Genomic DNA, 18,927 nt, shown 5'->3' with positions numbered 1-18,927 from the left:
GGGGGGAACTGCTAACCTGGGTATAATGATGAAGTTAAATTTCAGTTTCATATTTTACCATCAATTTCGGTTTAATATTTGCGTGTAAAAGACTAAAAGATAATGCCTATTTGCTTCCCATTAGCAATTTTCATTGGTATTTTGAAAAGCTCGAAAAAACAGTCCTTTGGCCATAGTTTTCGTAAGCGCTTATTTTTACAACAGTCGTGTTTCACATATGATTGTAGTAGACAGCCTTGTAAAGGATGAGTGCAGGCATTTGTGCTGGGAAGCTGGGTTGTGGTAATTTGAATGTGGCTCACTGAAAGAAATAACAAAGGTTTCGCGAATAAGAAAAGCTTTAAAAAAAAATCACTCTAAAATTTGTCCAACCAAAGGGCTTTGAGTCTTGGCAGTACATTGATACTACTATAAAAGATGCAATGCTTTGCTTCACCCCCCCTTTCTAATATGGGAAATATAATCAGCTGATATCAATAATGACACTTAATAATTTACTTGATCTTATTTTGGTGCTTCCTGACTGATTTCAAACAGGCAATGCTTGTCCTAAAAATAGTTGTCATTGAGTATACAGATCAGGTTGTCTGCTTGTTACAAGGAGGTTGTTTTTTTTAAAAAGTAAAATATTGTGTTATGGGTGTCCCTGTAACACCTCCCCCCCATCTTAATAACTAGAGTTAGAGTTTGTAAGAAGAGAGAAAGTGACATGCTTGTAACAATTAAATGCTTTCAGTGAATAAATTTCTAAGCCTTAATCAATGTATAGTAATACTACTGGTGAGAAAAGCATGGAATTGTGATAATACTTCAGCACTTAAATCTTTTTTTCTCTTTTTTTTTTTCTTTCAGTAAAACCATAAAGCACTTTAAACTTAAGGTGCCGAATTGACCTTATGATGCCTGTTTTCATTCCTAATCAATTACACTTTCTGGTACTATAAAATGTAAATTATTTTGTCCAAGAGCTATTTTTGTATTCAAATTATTTTTTCTATAAAATAACCCACATTTTCAAAAAAAGGATATTAAAAAGGTCCTGCTTTTCTATTTGTTCTTATACAGTGTAGTGTATGTACCTCTCTTTTTTTTGATCAGACAAAAATCTAATCCACAATCCTTGTAGTTTATTATTTTTAAATCTGGCAATATTGATTTCAGAGATGAGTCAATCAAAAAATGTTCACAGTCGGGACAGTGGGGATGGGACCGAGTTGGTAACACTTCAGTACTGCCTGCTAAGACACAGCTAGAGAATATTTGGATTCAGTAGTACAGTTCAGGCAGAGAGATCTCTTTCCCACTACACATCTGCTTAAGGGCAAGGCATAACCTGGCCCTGCATGTTTAGCCGATTTGATCATGCAGGCCCTAGAAGGAAAGTATTGAAAACACAAGGTACCGTTGTCCAAATTGAAAACCTTTTAGAAAACTCCTCTTAAATGGCATATGCTTAGAAAACAGAGGTCTGAAATGCAAGCGTTATCATTATTCCTGTGAATTTCAGAACCTGAAGTTCATCTAGTTATCATTGATGTAACAGAAGGAAGTACCACCATTTGATGCCTGGTCTAAGTCCAATCAATAGTCCTTTGGGTTGGGCCCCTTTTAACAAAATCCATCTCTTTCTTGTTTTATGCAGTGGCCTTTAGCTTTACTTGTTTCCTATTTAATATAGATAAGAACTTGTACAAGTAGACAAGTATAAATGCAGACCAATATAGTATGTTTGACACTTGCCCAAATTCTTCCCAGAGCACACAGATTTCTGGTGAGGTGCATTCCCCCCCCCCCAATTTACTCTGTACCTGTGCAAGAAATCTTTCAAGTCTTTTGAAATGGTCATTAAAACGAAAGACAAGCAAGAAGCAGAACCTGCCTGGTCATCTCAAACAGCTGTTCGGAAGTGTTTGAACATTCAAAAAATGCTGTATTACAAAATGTACACTTGAAACGCCCTCTCTTTGCTGAGTACAGTAAGGACAAATGCAGAAAAGAGAACCCTGGTACTGATGGTACCGACTGAGGGTTGCTTCTGTGCATAAGTGAAATTGCAGGGAGCACTGGGATGTTCCTTATGTTCAGCTGACTTTGTCATTCATCATGTAAATAAATGCACACTTACCCCTTGTACAGAGGACAAGGCTTATTTCACAGCCTTTTAGTTTTCTATATAAAGCATGTAGGGAATTGTTTAATTTTAGCATCCCCAACTTCTTGTTCCCTCCCATCGTTACTACATTCTTTGGCTTCTTACTCACTAGAGAAAATATTTGAAGAAAATAATAAAGCCAGTTAAGAATTTGGAGAAATTCTTAAATGGAGGGAGTTTGCAGAATAAACACAGTAAGGCAAATTGTTACTTGAAAGCAATTTCTATTGCTGCACACATGGACTGTCACAAGCTGCCTGAAGGACAGGCAAAGAAAGGGCAGTGAAGTGGACTCGGGGTGAGGCTTCAGCAGATCATAGCAGTGACTGGCAGCAGGTTTCTCTTCTAACAACTTTATTCCTCCCTATGCAACTTAAGCAGTCATGCAGAATGCCATATGAGCAGTGTGCAAGAGGAAGCAATTTGGTCATTAATCATTGACAACATAAACACTAAGAATATACAATTGTGTGCGTTTAAATAGCATCTGTCTTGGAAACTCAGTAATTATGACCTTATGCACATCTATGGTCATGGCCTATCTCCGTGCTAGATGTCATGAATGATCTTGCTGAAGCAGTTGTTTCTGGTTGGCTTTGTTGTGGGGCCATCTGTACAAATGTGTTTTATTTCTAACAATAAAAATGAACTAATTATTTGCGCTTGCTCTCCCAGGTAGTGTGTTTTCACTGTTCTTGGCATGCTGTTAGGCTCTAAGATCTTACCCTATATTGGTGCAATATGGGAATGCTGCACTACATGAATTGTAAGCAGAATGGGGTAAAAAAAGAAATTTATATTGGTTGTGTTGCAAGATCTGAAGAGTGAAGTGGCTTCTGTTTGTTGAAGGAAAACAGATAGGGAAGGAAAGGAGATGCCAGTTTAGTAACTTAGGGCCTGTATTTTTACATTTATTTTTGGAAAGGGTCTTCTCAGTGTAACGATATCCCACGGCGCTTTATGCAAAAGCACCATAAGTCTTATTCTGACTGTCCAGCTTTGAGTATTTTTGCCTCCATCACAAACATGACTGTAGGTTTCATTTAAAATTTGGATACCAGAGGAATGCTGAGAAACAGCTTCTTCGGATTCTTCTCTGTTGTGGTGCAGTTGGCAAGATACACATTACAAGGAAGCTAGGATAGCCTAGCTAGCAAATCTAGGGATTTGCAGAGGAAGAGTGAGGAGAAGCTGCATCTTCTATGATGGCAGTGCACGTTTTTCATTTTTTGGTTAAGATCAGGCTGGACTTTCATCTGAATCACAGGAGTCAAGACGGTAAGAGAAAGGAGGAGAGGGCTGGTTGTATTCAACTGCTTCTGAAGCCTGTAATGTGGTTGTCTGCAAGGTGGTTAGCGCATATCAGCATCTTCCCCAGAATTTAGCCTGTGCCGGTTTCAGTGTTGGCACTGAGGGTGGATGTATTATGCTACATTGCAAGGGATGACACCCAAAATCTGTGACGTACGGAATTCAGGTTTCTGCTTGCTGTATTCTGAAGAGAGTAAGGAACATCTCTGCAGTAGTTGTAGCTAAATGCTGACAGTGGCTGTTACCTTGAAGCTGCTTGACTGAAGGACTAGTAAAGAAGCAATAGGGCTTTCAGGGAAAGTTTTGCATTCAAGTTAAATAGCTTATATGAGTCTCACTGGAAAGCAGTATGAGGAGTTAATATTAATCCATATATCATTTGATTCATCAGGGCGTTCTCTGTTAATGCTGATTCTCATAAGCATTGCTACTGATGATTTGCAAGAGAAACTAAACTATGAAAGGCCTTTATGAAAGGTAACAGACTGGGAGATTGTGTTGGAGTCAGTGGATGTACTGCAAAAGAAGGTGCAGTCCATCTGAAGAGACCAGGGAGGGAGAAACCTGTCAGTCTCCATCGTTTTCTCCACGTTCTTCTGTTAAGAAGTAGTCTTTCTCGCTTTTCTTCCCCCTCGGGGGAACAGACGCCACATCCAGCGCATATTCAGTGTGCAGTACAGATCTTAACAAATCGTGGAAGATCAGGGAGTGCCGTGAAAGCATCATGATATCTTTGTAACGCTCCATTGTAAGATTCGTAGGTTCTTACAATAGACCCCTCGGGTGGAAGAGGCTACTTGGGTCTTTCATACCTAATGGAAGAATGTGAATTTAACTTAGTTGGGAAGAGGGTAGTTCAGAGGCTTTAGGGAAAGCAGAAGTTTTTGTCCCATACTTGAATTTAATGTAAAATGCATGTTTTATTTTGCTGGCATCAGAATATGTGGTCTGTGCCCCTGAGGATCCCTCTACTAGCTCATTAATACACACCAAATAAATACATTTCATAATTCTTACTGGATGAGTGTCTAGAGACCTGTTATAAGATTCTCTGTCTCTTGTATGAAAACGTATGAACTTTGTGATGGTTTAAACTTGAATCAGTCTCACTGGTAGTCACCTCTGACTCCAGCAAAAGACTGAAGTTCCATTGTACTACTGCTGTGACTGTAGCACAGCTATTCACCAGGGTGGGTATACCAAACTCTTAAGAGTTGTTTGTTACTTAGCAACGACATCTAAAGGAAAAAGTAATTTGCTGGGGATGATCTAGGAGACAAAGCGAGATTGTGCTGCACTCTGCAACAGACTGTTTTTTATCCTGGAGTGCTTCTAAGAAAAGCAAAGGAAATGAAGAGGTCGGTTGAGAAAGATGCCAGAGGAGAAGGGTTACATTCAGTAGGCCAACTGTTTGGGCACGGGCTTAGGATGTGAGAAACCACATTCTTTTCCCTCCTTTGCTTGGAGGGATTTGAATCCAAGCCCCAGGAGAGTGGTTGAATGCTACAGGGTGTTCTGGGACAGGGTAGTCATAGCTTCTGTCCCCGAGGCTCTCCCCTTCCAGATCAGTAGACTGTCCTGGAACCAGGTGTCCCACCTCTCGGATTAAGTAGTAAAGTGAAAGAGTCATTCTGTCTGCCTGCATGTCTGCTTTCCTCTCAGGGAAAATTCACGTATTTTATACACCGTAGAACAGCTCCAGACTTGCTGCTGTCATATTCTAGTCTGGCCCCAGGGTTAAGATGCTGTCTCCTGGGACGTGGGAGGTTTCAGTTGAATTCTGCTTAATGTCATTCTCAGGACAAGGATTTGAACTAAGGTTTTCTAGCTGTCTTTAGGAAGAGGAGGCAAAAAGACTACCATCTAGGGAAGCTGTAAGAGGAGGTAAGGTGAATATGTATAGACTGGTACTGAGAAAGTAGATTGGATGCTTCTGGTCTCCCTGTCTTACAACACAAAAACATGGTAACATTCAATGAAATTAAAAAAAAAAAAAATCAAATTTGAAACCAGAAAAGAAGGGACTTAACAAGTTTAAAAAAACCCAACAAACAAGCCACAGCCAAACCCAGCAAAAATCTCTGGTATGAATATCTCCAAAATACCTGTATTTGTCAAAATTAATGATAATAAACTTTTTGGGAAGGATATTAGGCTCCATGCTTCAGGACGCAAGCCACTCTAGTTACCAGAGATGACAGCTACAGCCGGTCATATTATCTCCTCTGTGTCCAGGACAAAGGGACAAAGTTCTTGTTTTCTCTACTGAAGTAGGCAGTAGCGGAGAGGAAATCCGTGTCTGTCCTGTCTTGTGTTGCAGACAGGGTGGCAGTTCCTGGTTTCTTAACGTGAGTACAGCAATCAGCTGTGCCAAACTCCGGCTTGTGCTTGCTGAAGCAAAGGGTGGCAAGAGTAGCTCTAATCCATTGTTTATGCTTTACAGGCCCATGAGTAGTAAAAACCATCTCCTGGCAGAAATCGGAGAAGCCATGGAGTAGCATGACTGTGTTATCGTTTGGAGCAGTGCTGGCTGGTGACGGATGGAGTGTCTCTCTTACAAGCTCTGTCCTCACTTCTGTGTCCTGCTGTTCCACCTCCTTTGCTAAATTCTCAGTGATGAGGAGCCAGCCCAGCAGCTCTCTACAGGTGAAGGATTGCAACTGCTGCCTCTGTAGTCCTTCCATGTCAGGTCTAGGGTCATTCTTCCGCTGCTGGGGAAAAAAAAAAAAAAAAATCACAAAACCAGTCCATTGAACTTAGTATGATCCACAGAGTGTAACTGGGGTCAGGACTGAGTTAATGGTGTTCTGCCCTCGGCTTATTAATTGACTCATTTTTTCTAAGTGTTAAATTTGCTATTTCTCTGTTTTTTCTTAATTTAGCTATGTTAAAATTATTTGCTGTTTGTCATAGACAGATTACATGGCCTCCTGTTACTGTATTATTATTTCAAATTATTAGTCTGTTTGGCTTTACTTTGTTCTGTGATATTAACATCTTTATTGAAAGGAAGAGATTAATCTCTCAAAAAATTGCCTTTCATTAAAAAGTTTCTATTTTTAATCCTTTTGCAAAACTGGAATTTTTACTACCGTTCTACGGACATGTCCAAATCAAATCTGAAGCTAAAAGTTATGTATGCTTCAGAGCACGGCTTCTAAAACTTAACAATCAAATCCTGCAGCTCCTGACCATTGCTAGGTAGGATTGTCACTTTCATGTGAATATAATTTAAAATAAGTCTTCTTTCAAATCTGTAGCTTCTCCTGTTTTCATTTATTTGTTGGCTGGTTTTTGTTCGTTCTTTGTTTCACTTTGGCCCACTGCATCATCATTTTAATAATCTATGGGTTTTTTGGATAGAACAACATCATAAACTATGCAGAAACGTCTACTTTTGCCACTGCTCCAGGTTAGTTATAAAGTAGGCCACAAGCTGCTAAACCATATTGAAGGCCAGGATATTTCTTGTCATGTGCAGAAGTGGAATTTTAGCAATTCGAGAAAAATTAGGATACCTACAAGAGTTTTGATGCCTTCAGGATTAAAGAATAGCAATAAAAAGTTCCTCGGGAACTAGCTACGTGAATTCCTACTGTCTCTCTGGATCTGACCTCAGCTGCTTGAAGATTATGATATTTGTACAAAATTCAACTGAAGTCTTAGAGCAGTTACTGATGGTGAACCAGAAGACCCTGGGAGAAATGCGTCAATTCACTTTTTCACTTAAGAACCTAGCTGAAACCTTAAACAGATTGCGTTTCTTATGAGGACAACAGTGATGTGGTCCTGGTTAAGAGCAGGACCGGAAGGAATGAACGGAGCAAAGCTTTTCAAGTGGCTGTGCTTCAGAAAAGTATCAGAGTGGCTTTTGCAAGAACATACGGATTTTCTCTCCCCTGGAAAGAAAAAGATACACATTTGTCTCTGAAAGTGAGTATGAAAACTTCCTTGCAGGAAAAGTGCATGTGAATCAAAGTGGTGCACCAGCTGTCACCAGACCCTAAACATTTACTAACTGATGCTTCCTAGGTATTACTGTAGTCTGTATTCTAAACTGATTCTGTGCCAGGAGCTTAAGCAGCTTCAGAAGGTATCACAGTATCTTTGAGGAACTGGGGGAATGCAGATGCGGAAGCAGGGAGATAGCTTAGGCAGTAGCTGAGGGAGGAGGCTGGGCTAGGAAACAGGTTTTGCCAGCGGAACAAGCCAACTTGGTAGTCTTCTGAGCACCGCTCTGCTTGCCTATGAGAAAGTGAGGCTGTGCCCTCTGACAAAGTTGCATACTATTTACCAGTAGGAACTTTAACAGCAGTTTTCCATCTCTCTCCTGAAAATCGTGAGTCCAGACGGTTGTTATGCTAAAAGGGAGTAGAGGCTTTCTGCATCTTTTTACTGTCCTCTACTACAAAGTGAAAATTTCTGGAGTTACCAGAACTTCTATACAGAATGTTTTCGAGCATAATTTAATACCATTGCAAATGTAGCTTTTGAGAGAACTGGTACCACAAGAATGGGGTTTTGTAATGTCTTTTGCTCCTTGTGCATTTCATGTTCCACACACTGAATGTATTCTCTGAAGATGTTAAAAATAACTCCAGAAGCTAAAATGAAAAGGTTAAAATGTACCTCTGAATTTCATTCTACATGTAGTATCTGAGTACCTCCTTCCGTGTCTTTCATTTAAAGACTGTTTAAATCGAATCAGCTAAATAACCTTAAATTCTTTAACAGTAGCTACTTCACAAATGATTTCTGAGAGTAGAAATATGAGTTGGTTTGGGCGGGGGTGGGCATGACCAACCAGAATTAGATATTGAAATGATAGGGTTAAGACATACATTGTACCATTCTTTACTCTTTTTTTTTTTTTAATAAGCAGAAGCTTAATTCTAATGATGAATCTAGCTTCAGAACTCTGGCTTTTGCAAAAGAAAAGTCATTTCAGGCAGCACTTAGATTTTGGGGCTTCGTTTCTTTGTTGTACTGGCTGCATGACATTGCTAGTTGTAGTATGCTGAAATGACTGTAAAAGGAATCCTTTTCCCAACTTTACTGAAAATATTTTATTTAGAGGTTAAATATTCTTCATTCAGTGTTTACAGTAAAGGCACTGCATTTAGTTGATATGACTATATGCCATTAAAATAGCAAGTAAGTTACACATTTGCTTTAGTGTGTTTCCTGCAATGTTGGTAAAAGCTGTATACCAGGTTTTTCATACAGAAACGTGCAGTGAGACTACGAATATGAACACATGGTCTGTTGGGGAAAGAAAAATAGTCTGCCCTACAGAAAATTATAGAACTACTAAGCCTGCTGGGAATTCTGTCACAAGTGCACATCTGGTTTTGCATCTTCTTTTCTGTTGTAATGTGCCAAAGGGTGACACACGAGCATCCTGAAGCCATGCTAATTACAGAATTGCAGGGAAAAGGTCTCCTGCATTAAGAAAAAAGGAGGCAGCCAGCTCAAGGATCATAAAATTTACTGTTGTTTCAGAAAGTTCTTCTCCCTTTTTGTTACACACAAGGCTTAAATACATACTCAAATGATAATTACTTTAAAATGTGAGAAGATTTCTCGGCATTAAGAGGCAAAAGTGATCCTTCAGAAGACCTCAGATGATGGCAGCACTGACTGGAATGGGGCTTACGCATGTTTTTATTTTAAAGCCTGTACTGAATTGTCTCTTATGTGACACTTGGTCTTTTACTTTCTTCGTTATTTTAAACCTACATGGCACACTATGAACACATACTTTGCTCAGTTGAGCTTTTAAAATGTGATTGGCAGGCTTAGACATTGCAACGTGCAGCAGTAGTGCTAAAGTCCAGAGGCAAGCTAGAGGATGTATCCTCCTTTGTTTACAATATAGTTTGAAAAGGCGTCTGTTACTTCAAAGTCACCAAATGCAAAGCAAAGATTCTGATTTCACCTCCTGCCCAGTAGGCTGGGATGATACTATACATGGCTTTAAAGAAAGCTGTAGTGAAAAAAAAAAAACACCCTTGTGTTCAGAAAGTAGCAACGTGTTCAGAGATCTGCTAAAAAACTAAGTAGCTTGGATGTTTAACTCCTGAGGACTTCATTGTACAATCCTATACATCTCATTTCATAAAAGGGAAAAAAGAGCCCTAGAAATTGTTTGTTGTATTTAAGATTAATGTGAGAAGGCCATGAAATCTCTACTCTGTATATTATTTAAGTAGCTATTTACCCAACTGCGTGCTGTACAAGAGTGGCGTAGACCTTTCCCTTTGAAGCCTACAGCCTAAAGGAAATGAGAAAACCCTAAAGCAAACCAGAGAACTTCCATCTCTTGCAGAGTTTTGGAAGCTCTAGGCTGTATGATTTACTAGTGGGCAATTAAATTTTAAACTCTTCACAACATGTCTTGTTACTTATTGTCATGGCTATGTTTTTATTTAGTATTGGAATGCTGACTCAGCAGTATACCAAAAATGACTAAGGCTCAAAGACATATCATTGTGTTACTATTTGAAAGTCCTAGCTAGTGTAAACTGAGTGATGCACAGAAATGAATGCAAAATGCTGTAAATCATTTGAATGGTTAATAGTTGGCAATGAAGCTCTCCTGTGTGAGGGTAAGAGATTATTTAATTTACCTATGTGCATTTGCATGTCTGTTGAGAAATCCAGGCCCCCAACCTGGCTTCTAGTCCACTGCTGCAACTCCAGTTGGGCAAGCAAAGAACCGTGAACGCTACATGATATTGCATTGCATGAATCAACAATTCACGTTGATAAGAAGAGAGTAAATCTAAGGGCAAACTCCTGCCTTAGTTCATTATTGGCGTTATTATGCATTTACATTCTGCCTATCTATAGTGAAAAGATAAATCTTTATCTTTCAGTCATATCTTCTAGTGCAGCTGTTTGTACTAAGTGAAGCCAGCTGAATGTTCAGGTCATGCTTTCTGCAGGTAATTGCCACCTGACAGAATTTTGTATGCTGCTTTGAGGAAAATGTCGTTTACGCTAGAAGTTATGATTAGCCATGAATCTCAACCAAAGCAAAAGATAGAAACTCTCTCAACATCTCAAACAAAAGTTTGAGTCCCAGGTTTTAGCCTTGCGTTATACCATGTCCTTAGGTGCCACAAGGGGGATAGCGATAATCTTTCACATTTCTGAACCACCTTTTATTGGTAGATCCTGAAGCATGCGCATACCAGGAACCACTTTACTGATTAGAGCACTCTTATTATGTTCTGTATCTTGTGAGATTAGAGTGATATTTCCATCTGTATTTTGTAAAAGGATGAACTAAGACAAAGAGGAAGAACAGTCGTGAAAGATCATGTAAAAGCCATTAGAATGGTTGAGAATAGGAGCCTGTGATTTTTGTCTTGCAGTTCTCCGCTCCCGCCGCTAGGCTGCGTTCCCTTACAGTAAGCTGATCTCCCATCCTGTGGATGCACTTCAGCATGCTTTCATTTTCTTGCATTGGATATTCTTTTTTCTTTTCCTTTAGTAATAGTTTTTCTGCTCAGTAATATTAGAGGAAATCGCAGCTACTTGAAAGGGACTTACAGAAGCCATATCAAAGTGTGCAATACACATTTCTGTATCTTTCTTTCCGTAGAAACTCCAGAAATGTTGCCACTCCCTTCTGAGAAATTGTTCGGTTGTGTAGTCTGTGTAGAAAACAAACTAAGCATCAGTTAATACAGCCCACATAACTTACCAAACGTGCGAGTAGCCTTCGTGGGAAGAAGGCAGCGTTTGCTCTGCTTTAGCATACTAGTTGCCTCTCCTTATATCTAGTAAAATGTTTGCTCAGGGTGATGTAAAACAAAATAGGCTGAGCCTACCTATCAGCTCTCTCAGTGGAAGGAAGATGTTTTGGACTCCTGATTCCCACCCTATGGTCCAACCTTATTCCGTGTGCTAGGACTGTTCCCTATTGGACCACAATGGTAAGCCAAGTCAGTTGATCAACTAGGAGAAAAGTATTCACTTTCTGCTGGATTAGTTTGCTCTGAGCTATTGCAGTCAGGTAAACTACAACCAATGCAAGAGGGGTAGACCCGCATAGAGAAAAGCATCTCCTTTTTCAGCAGTAACTCTGGGATTAGATTATACATTTCATGTAACAACTTGGTGAAAGCATGGAAAGAATCAAAAATGCACGTCCGAATTAACAAATGTAAGAAAGGAGTTGGCAACCTAAGAACATGTCTCCTGTAATGATAATGTGTCTGACAATTGTTGTCTGCCCCTTGTAAGGGAGCATTATTTCAAGCAGGATTAAAATAACAGCAAAGCTGAAAGAACTTAACAGGACTCTTCTTTGTTAATACAGATGCCACCACTAAAATATTTCTATCCAGTGTACCTCAGGTACACGCATCTCAAGGGGAACTTTATTTTTTCCCACTGGGTAACTAGTGCTATGTGATAAATTGCATCGTCTTTGAAACTAGTAAGGAAGTAATGCAGTCATACTCTTGTGTTTAGTTACTATCACTAGTTTACAAATTCTGATCATTGACAGTTAAAAGAAACTGGATGCATTCATAGGGCCAGACACTTGCAAAGAAATTCCTCCCTTGAAAAGATGTGTTAACTATCAATTTACACATTACTGCCCAGGCTCTTCTATGCTAGGCTGTTATTTTGGAATTACCAACCATTTTACATTCCCCCTCCCTTTATATTGAGGTCTGAGAGATGCCACTTAAAGCATCCCACTTTCCTTAGGGAGTCACAGGTTGCATCAATCCAGCCTTTTTCATGTTGGCCACGGTTTGCAAATGCAAGCATTGGCGGGAGGGTGCTGAACATGAAAAACCTTACTATGATTCAGTCTTCAGCCTGGATCATTGCTAAGTGTTTCTGATATGTGTGCTACCTTAATGTAATGGGATTTAAGGAAATGGGACTCAAAATCATTGGTTAGTGTTGATGGTCTTTGACTGACATGGTGAGTCCAGAATTGTGATTGGGCAGGTGGAGCATTTTTGATGAATTGTCCTACTGATTTAATGTTGCCTGCTTTCATTATATGCAGGGCTATCTTATTCTGTCCCTGAGAGGTTAGAATGATATATTTTCACTAGGAAAATCATCCTATGGTTGTAAGAATTTCTGGAAACATCAAATATCCCACCAAGAGACATTTCTCTAACAAACTGAAGAGAGGTTCACCGTTTAAAATAAATTGCCATTAATCTAAACAGACAATATAGTGTTTGAAAACCACACAGCATTTAAGTTGCTCTGTCTGTATCTTTACATTGCTGGCTAAATGTCTTGTATCTGTAGTTTGCCTTTCTAAACGCTACATCACTATTTATTTCTAAATAACTTCTAGATAAGCAAACCCATCTACATTTCATCCTCTTATGAACAGAAATAGTATGTGCAACTACAGTGTTCTTTTCTTTTCCTTTCCCTTTATTTGTTGGTAGGACATACAGTTGTGATTATCTTGGGTATCCTGATTCCAGTATAACTAATCAAATTTATGGTTCCCACAATTAGTGTTTGCTATGTGGGATGTCCTAAAGATGTGAATGATTCAACAGGACTAGTGTATCTATAAAATTTGCTTATGGTTCAGTAAGCTAGTTCTCACAACAGTTGAAGTATTTCCCCATTGGGCCTTGCAAATTAATGTTCTATTTTGAGCATGAAACTGAGTCTGTTCAGCTGGGCTATATTCAGATGGCAGAGTACCATCAAGCATCATATTTAGGACTGTGATTTAGAGTTTTGAATAAGCCATCTCATCTGAAAAAGTATCTCACTTTGGCCCTTGTGTAAATACTGTCTCTTAATTTCTCTTTATTATTTTTAAGTTAGAAATGAATATTCCAGATGGAATATGCCACATGTAAAAGTGGAAACCGATGCACTTCAGTTCTGTGTGTTTTTGTTATCTGCTTTAGTGATTTTTGCTATTTGTGTTAAATTGATTTGCTTCTATTTTGCTTTATGTGCTGTTGAATTCATGCTTCTGAGAAATAGCTAATTAAAACAGAAGACAAATAGGATTTATTTGTATGCAAATGCATTATGATGCCTGATTGATTTATATATGAAATATTGAAGTATCTTACAAAGATAGGTAAGGACTGTGTGTCTTCCTCTGCCAAACAAGAGAGCTGATGCTAGTAATTTCCCTGAGTTCCACATGTTAAATCAGTAACAAGATTAGAAGTATAAATTCCTATTCCCTGCTGTATCTAGTAGATAACACTTTCTTCCATGTGAGGTTGCATTTTAATGCGAAGATGCTTCTTACAGGTTTGATTTTAATGCCACAGCATGAAGTGGCCTAATTTTTTAATGTTGTGTGATAATTCTACTGCCCACAATACCAGTTTCATTCACTGTTTTCATGCTCTGTTCTTTTTGATCGTGCAATAAAGCAATTTTTGTTTCAGAAGTGGAGGTGGGAAGCATACTAATTTGCAGCTGGTTGTTTCTTTTTATTCCTAGATGGTAGGAAGAACAACTGTGTCTTATTTTAGAGGAAGAAATGGTAACTTAGCAAGACTAGATAGGTATTCTTCACTAATTGGATACGTGATTAAAGCACTGCAGTAAGTGCCACTGCAACACATTCAAAGCTTTTGACACATCCCAGGGTACATTTGCGATGGTAACAGGTGCAAATTATCAATTTTTAGAAACCTCTTCCCAGTAAACAGCACCAGGCTTCAAGTGGAGTACTGTACTGCACAGGTGCTGGGCTCAGCAGTGGCAGCTGGCACATCCCTGTGGTACACCGTGCATAAACAAGGTCCTTCAAGTGGTGGAAGGCTGAAGTAATTGATAGAACTTTAAAACCTGTTACAGGAAAATTAGAGGAGGTGGGGAAAGAGAAAGTTGCCGCATGAAATGAAACCATGGTTCCAGAACTTTTCCGGAAAGAAGAAGCTCCATCTTCTGCCAGTCTCTTCAGAAAGCGTGTATCCTCTCAGCTTCACTGCCAGTTAGATGCTGAATGTGTCTTAGCTGCTAAAATGAGTTTTTTTCCATAGTGCAGACTGCCATATCTACAGACAAAATCTGGAAGTATTACAGTTGTGTAAGACATACTACCTTTATGCTGCAGTCAAGGTGAAAGTCTCACTGTGCTTTTTACCAAATTAACACGAGAAATGACAAGATCACTATCATGGACAAGCTACTGGCTAAATCTAGTCAATAATGTCATTTTCTCTTTCCTGGTCCCTCTGCCGAAGCATTGTCTGTGAAGACTTTTTTTCCTACTTTGAATATTTAAGGATGTGAATCCCAGGAAGAACTGCAGAAAGGCTTGTACCCCTTTCAGTACCTTGAAGTTGGTGTTGAAGTTCTTAAGAAGGCTTTTAATGAACCTGTTTCTTTGATTGCATGTTAATCTTGGTGATCAGTGGCTTTAAAAATCCATTATTGTGGGAGTGCTGCTGCACACATGTTGCTAAAGATAACAGTGCAAAAACCCTTAACAAAAGACCAGCACAAAACCTCGTCTTGTTTTCTAACGTTTCTGAGGACTACAAGTAAAACTTTCCTAATAAAGCTCATTCGTATTTCTCTTTTAGCAAATTTAAGTTTGTGAGACTTACAGAGTTTGTTCTATCAGGAAGCATTCATAATAAAGTAGTCTGTTGGTGGGGCCCCTAGTTTGATAGATTTTTGACCATCTGTTGCCTAGCGGGCTGGTAAACCAATAAAAGAATAATTGGAAATTTCCTGGCTGAATTCTCAGAGGAGCCTTCAGGAAGTCTCACCTTGCTTTTGACCTGTTGATTGGGTTTTATTCAACAGACTTTTGTCATTTTCTTTTTTTTTTCCTCCATTGAAAAATGAATCTGTGATAACAGGGAAAATAACTGTTGAAACAAGATGCAGGTTTCTTTACTTATGCTAAATCTTTGCTAGAGGCAGATCTAAAGATGTGATGTTCATGTTTTGGATAGGTATTTCTAGAAATGTGCTGTTATTGAGAGGTCTGGGGGGGGGGGGATCCCCACACCAGATGGATCCTGGTTTGATTGCAGTTTAACCCTTATAGGGTCTTAAATCCAGGATAACACTGAGAGGAACCAATTTCTACTATAAAGACTTTGGGTTTAAAAAAAAAAAAGTGCTAAACAACAACAACAAAAAAAAAAAAACCCAGACAGCAAACCCAGAAATGCATGCATATCTCTTGACTATCATCTGTGACCGAAGTAAAGCCTGAATGCTTTGCCACAGAGGTGTAGCAGACCTCTGCTGAATGCACTCAAATATTTAGTCTTTGCTCCTGCCTTGAGCACTGTGTGAAGCACGCAGAGGGCATGAAGTCTTTAATGACACATCACTTCAAAAAACATGAGTGAAGTTGTCAGGGCTCTGTGGGAGCACAGGTCCAGCCCACACGAACCTCATGTCAAGCTGAAGGTTTAGCACAGAATCATGGAATCATTAAGGTTGGAAGAGACCTCTAAGATCATCGAGTCCAACCGTCAACCCAACACCACCATGCCCACTAAACCATGTCCCTAAGCACCTCATCTGCACGTCTTTTAAATATTTCCAGGGATGGGGACTCAACCACTTCCCTGGGCAGCCTCTTCCAATGTTTAACCACTCTTTCAGTAAAGAAATTTTTCCTCATGTCCAATCTAAACCTCTCCAGGCGCAGCTTGAGGCCTTTTCCTCTCGTCCTATCGCTTGTTACTTGGGAGAAGAGACCGACCCCCACCTCACTACAACCTCCTTTCAGGTAGTTGTAGAGAGCGATGAGGTCTCCCCTCAGCCTCCTTTTCTCCAGGCTAAACAACCCCAGTTCCTTCAGCCGCTCCTCATAAGACTTAGCATGTCACAACAAAAAGGAGTTTCTCAGTGGACAGTTTGATAGGAGCTGTGTAGCTTACAGCTAGGGTTTGAAAAACCTGCTCTTGCAGGGTAAGTGGGAAAGCTTTGCCAGCTGAGTGCCTGGAGAACCCAAGCTCTTCCTGCAGAGAATGTGTCCTTTCTAAAGACGTTTACTAGCCCTGGAAACAAGTATGTGCCTCACCTGGAGTCCTGCCACCCTTGTCTCACAACATGGTAGGTCCCTTTTTGGTGGCGAGCAATGCGTGTTTTTGTGTAGACTGTGCTGGAAGGGTCTAACAGTTCCCTTGGGTTGATAATGTCTGGTTTACTCATACATAACGTATTCAGGCAGGATTAGCAAGATCCGGTGTCGGGCAGTGGCATGAAAGAATGCTATCATTTTCCACTTAAAGTTATTATCTTTTGAGTTGTATTTCTCTCCGATACTTTTGTTGAGAAGAGATAGTATTGCACCAAACACTTGCTAATAATCATCTCAGATATGGGAGGGACATACTAATTTTCTGTACTTAACTCTTGTCTGCATTTGGTTCCTGTGCAGTGGATTCCATCTACTGTTGTGCTGCCCTAGTACAACACATCCTTCTACTCTGCAGTATCTGTACTGAGCACTTCCTTATAACCCCCCCATATGGATCTTAACTGCTGGTACAGGAATGACTTCATCATTAGCATCACTGCTATACAGTTGCAATGTTTTTCGCTTACTTCATTAGATAGTAACTATGGGTAAATACTGCCTAAAACAGCAGTTGCTGTAAATGGTCGAAGTGTTACTTGGCTTGCTAGCCATTCAGTATGCCCATCCAGACTGTAGTCTTTGCATCTGGCATGCATTACCTTGCATGGTGGTGCGAGTGAGACGTGGATGAACTTTCTGATGAAAGGAAGTGTAGAATATCTGGGTCAGAATTAGAAAATATTAGCGTTTGTTTGGTTTGGCCCAGAGTTATATCTAGTTTCCCTTTACTTCATGGAGCATCCTTGTACATTCGCGAGTGACCTGTGGTTTAGGTAGCCTCACAGACTGTTAATACTGTCGTCATTCATCTTTTGAGTCGTGATGGCAATTCAGAAACTATAAGTGAAAGTCTTTCCTACAAAAAATCTGGAACCCGTCAGAAAAGTGGAAACACTTCACATATGGGGCACTGTGCTTTTAAGGCACTCTGGCATAGCCCTGCTGAATACGAGTGCAGGAGCTGATACTAGAGAAGTGCTGTTAACTTCAATTTCAAACTCTGAAGGCAACTGAAGTCTGCCAGATTTCTTGGCCCTGCAGTAGTGTTTTGGTTCAAATCAAGAGTGCACTGCTGAAACAAATCTCCAGATCATTTCCATTTCCCAATTCTGGTTCACACTTGCGGAGCAGTTCTGGAGTGTGCAGACTGGACTTCTTTTCAGTTGAACAACCTGAAACAGGCACTCTTGGAGAGAGGTGAAGCACACTTCAGCTATTACCAGGCATCCAGTCTTTGCGAACAGAGTAGAGCATATCTGAAGTAAACCCCGGCTTCCCTAAATATAATGATGAATTTAGGTCCATGCTACCAAGCATTCCACTCTATGGATCCACATCTACTGTGCTGTAATACTAATATAAACAAGGTGACTATGCAATTCTTTTTTTTTCTTTTCTTTTTTTTTTTTTCTGTTGCTATACTTTATATTCCGATAGTCAAAATAATTGGTTCTGGGCAGGAATTGGCAGATACTTGATCCTTTAAGTAATATGTCCAAATGCTGCTTTTTTTCGTTACATTCAGATGAGATTTTTAGAATAAGATGTCGGCTCCTGTTGCAACCAAATTATTTTCATGTTTTAAAGGACTAGTTTTGCTGACAAGCCCAACAACACAAAAACATTTTCTTCATCATGACATCTTGTAATTTCTCCTACTGCCTCTGTGGGACGTGAAGAGTATCAAAAATGATCACATTTTTTAAATGGAAAATTACCATCTATAAATATATAATTTCCAGGGGACCCCCACACTGACTGCAGCTTTTCTCTTGCTGATTGAAATGACAACAGGGTACTTGTTCTGCTTTATGTTTCGTCACTTGAATTTGATCGGAAAATCCTTTTAACATGCATTTTTATATTAGTCTTTGTGGATCATGAGAGCAGCTCACAGGTGAGCAAAGCAAAGCTATTTTTCATCAGTCTTCAAGAACATGGTTTTTTTCCTAGTTTGAAAAGATGTGGCTATATTTTAATCTCTACATGAGAGAAAATATTTATAATAATTCATGTGAAAGTATATGAGAATTTGAAGAAAGAAATAAAAGGTTATTTGTGCTTTATTGTCATTTGTCCTGAATATTTAAGGTGACAACAGTTCCTCCTGCTGCATAATTGGTACAGAAAAAAAATGGAACTGGAAGGACATGCCCAGGCCATAACATCAATATTCCCACCTTCTATATATCATGTTTATATAGAAGGGTGCACAGCAACCTTAATATAGTACAGGGTACAGAAATTTCTTCTTGAACAGGCAATTATTCAGCATCAGCAGTGAGGTTGGAACAAAGGCAACAACCATCTTAACACATTTCCTAGCTGGAAAGAAAAAGAATACTCCTTGGAGATCACAGAAACAGGTTAATGATAAACA

The 18,927-nt window shown here is 39.5% G+C and overlaps 1 protein-coding gene across 1 annotated transcript in view; it reads left to right on the top strand.

Annotated features, from left to right (window-relative positions):
- The window catches only part of KCNK1 (potassium channel, subfamily K, member 1), a 34,416-nt gene that overhangs the window by 2,393 nt on the left and 13,096 nt on the right, over window positions 1-18,927 (top strand). The gene's annotated exons all lie outside the window — the stretch shown is intronic.

This window comes from Pygoscelis adeliae, unplaced genomic scaffold (genome assembly GCF_000699105.1).
Source record: "Pygoscelis adeliae isolate BGI_AS28 unplaced genomic scaffold, ASM69910v1 Scaffold77, whole genome shotgun sequence".
In the NCBI taxonomy this organism is placed as follows: domain Eukaryota; kingdom Metazoa; phylum Chordata; class Aves; order Sphenisciformes; family Spheniscidae; genus Pygoscelis; species Pygoscelis adeliae.
Note: the sequence above shows the minus strand (reverse complement) of the source record. Positions and strands in the feature narration are given on the sequence as shown.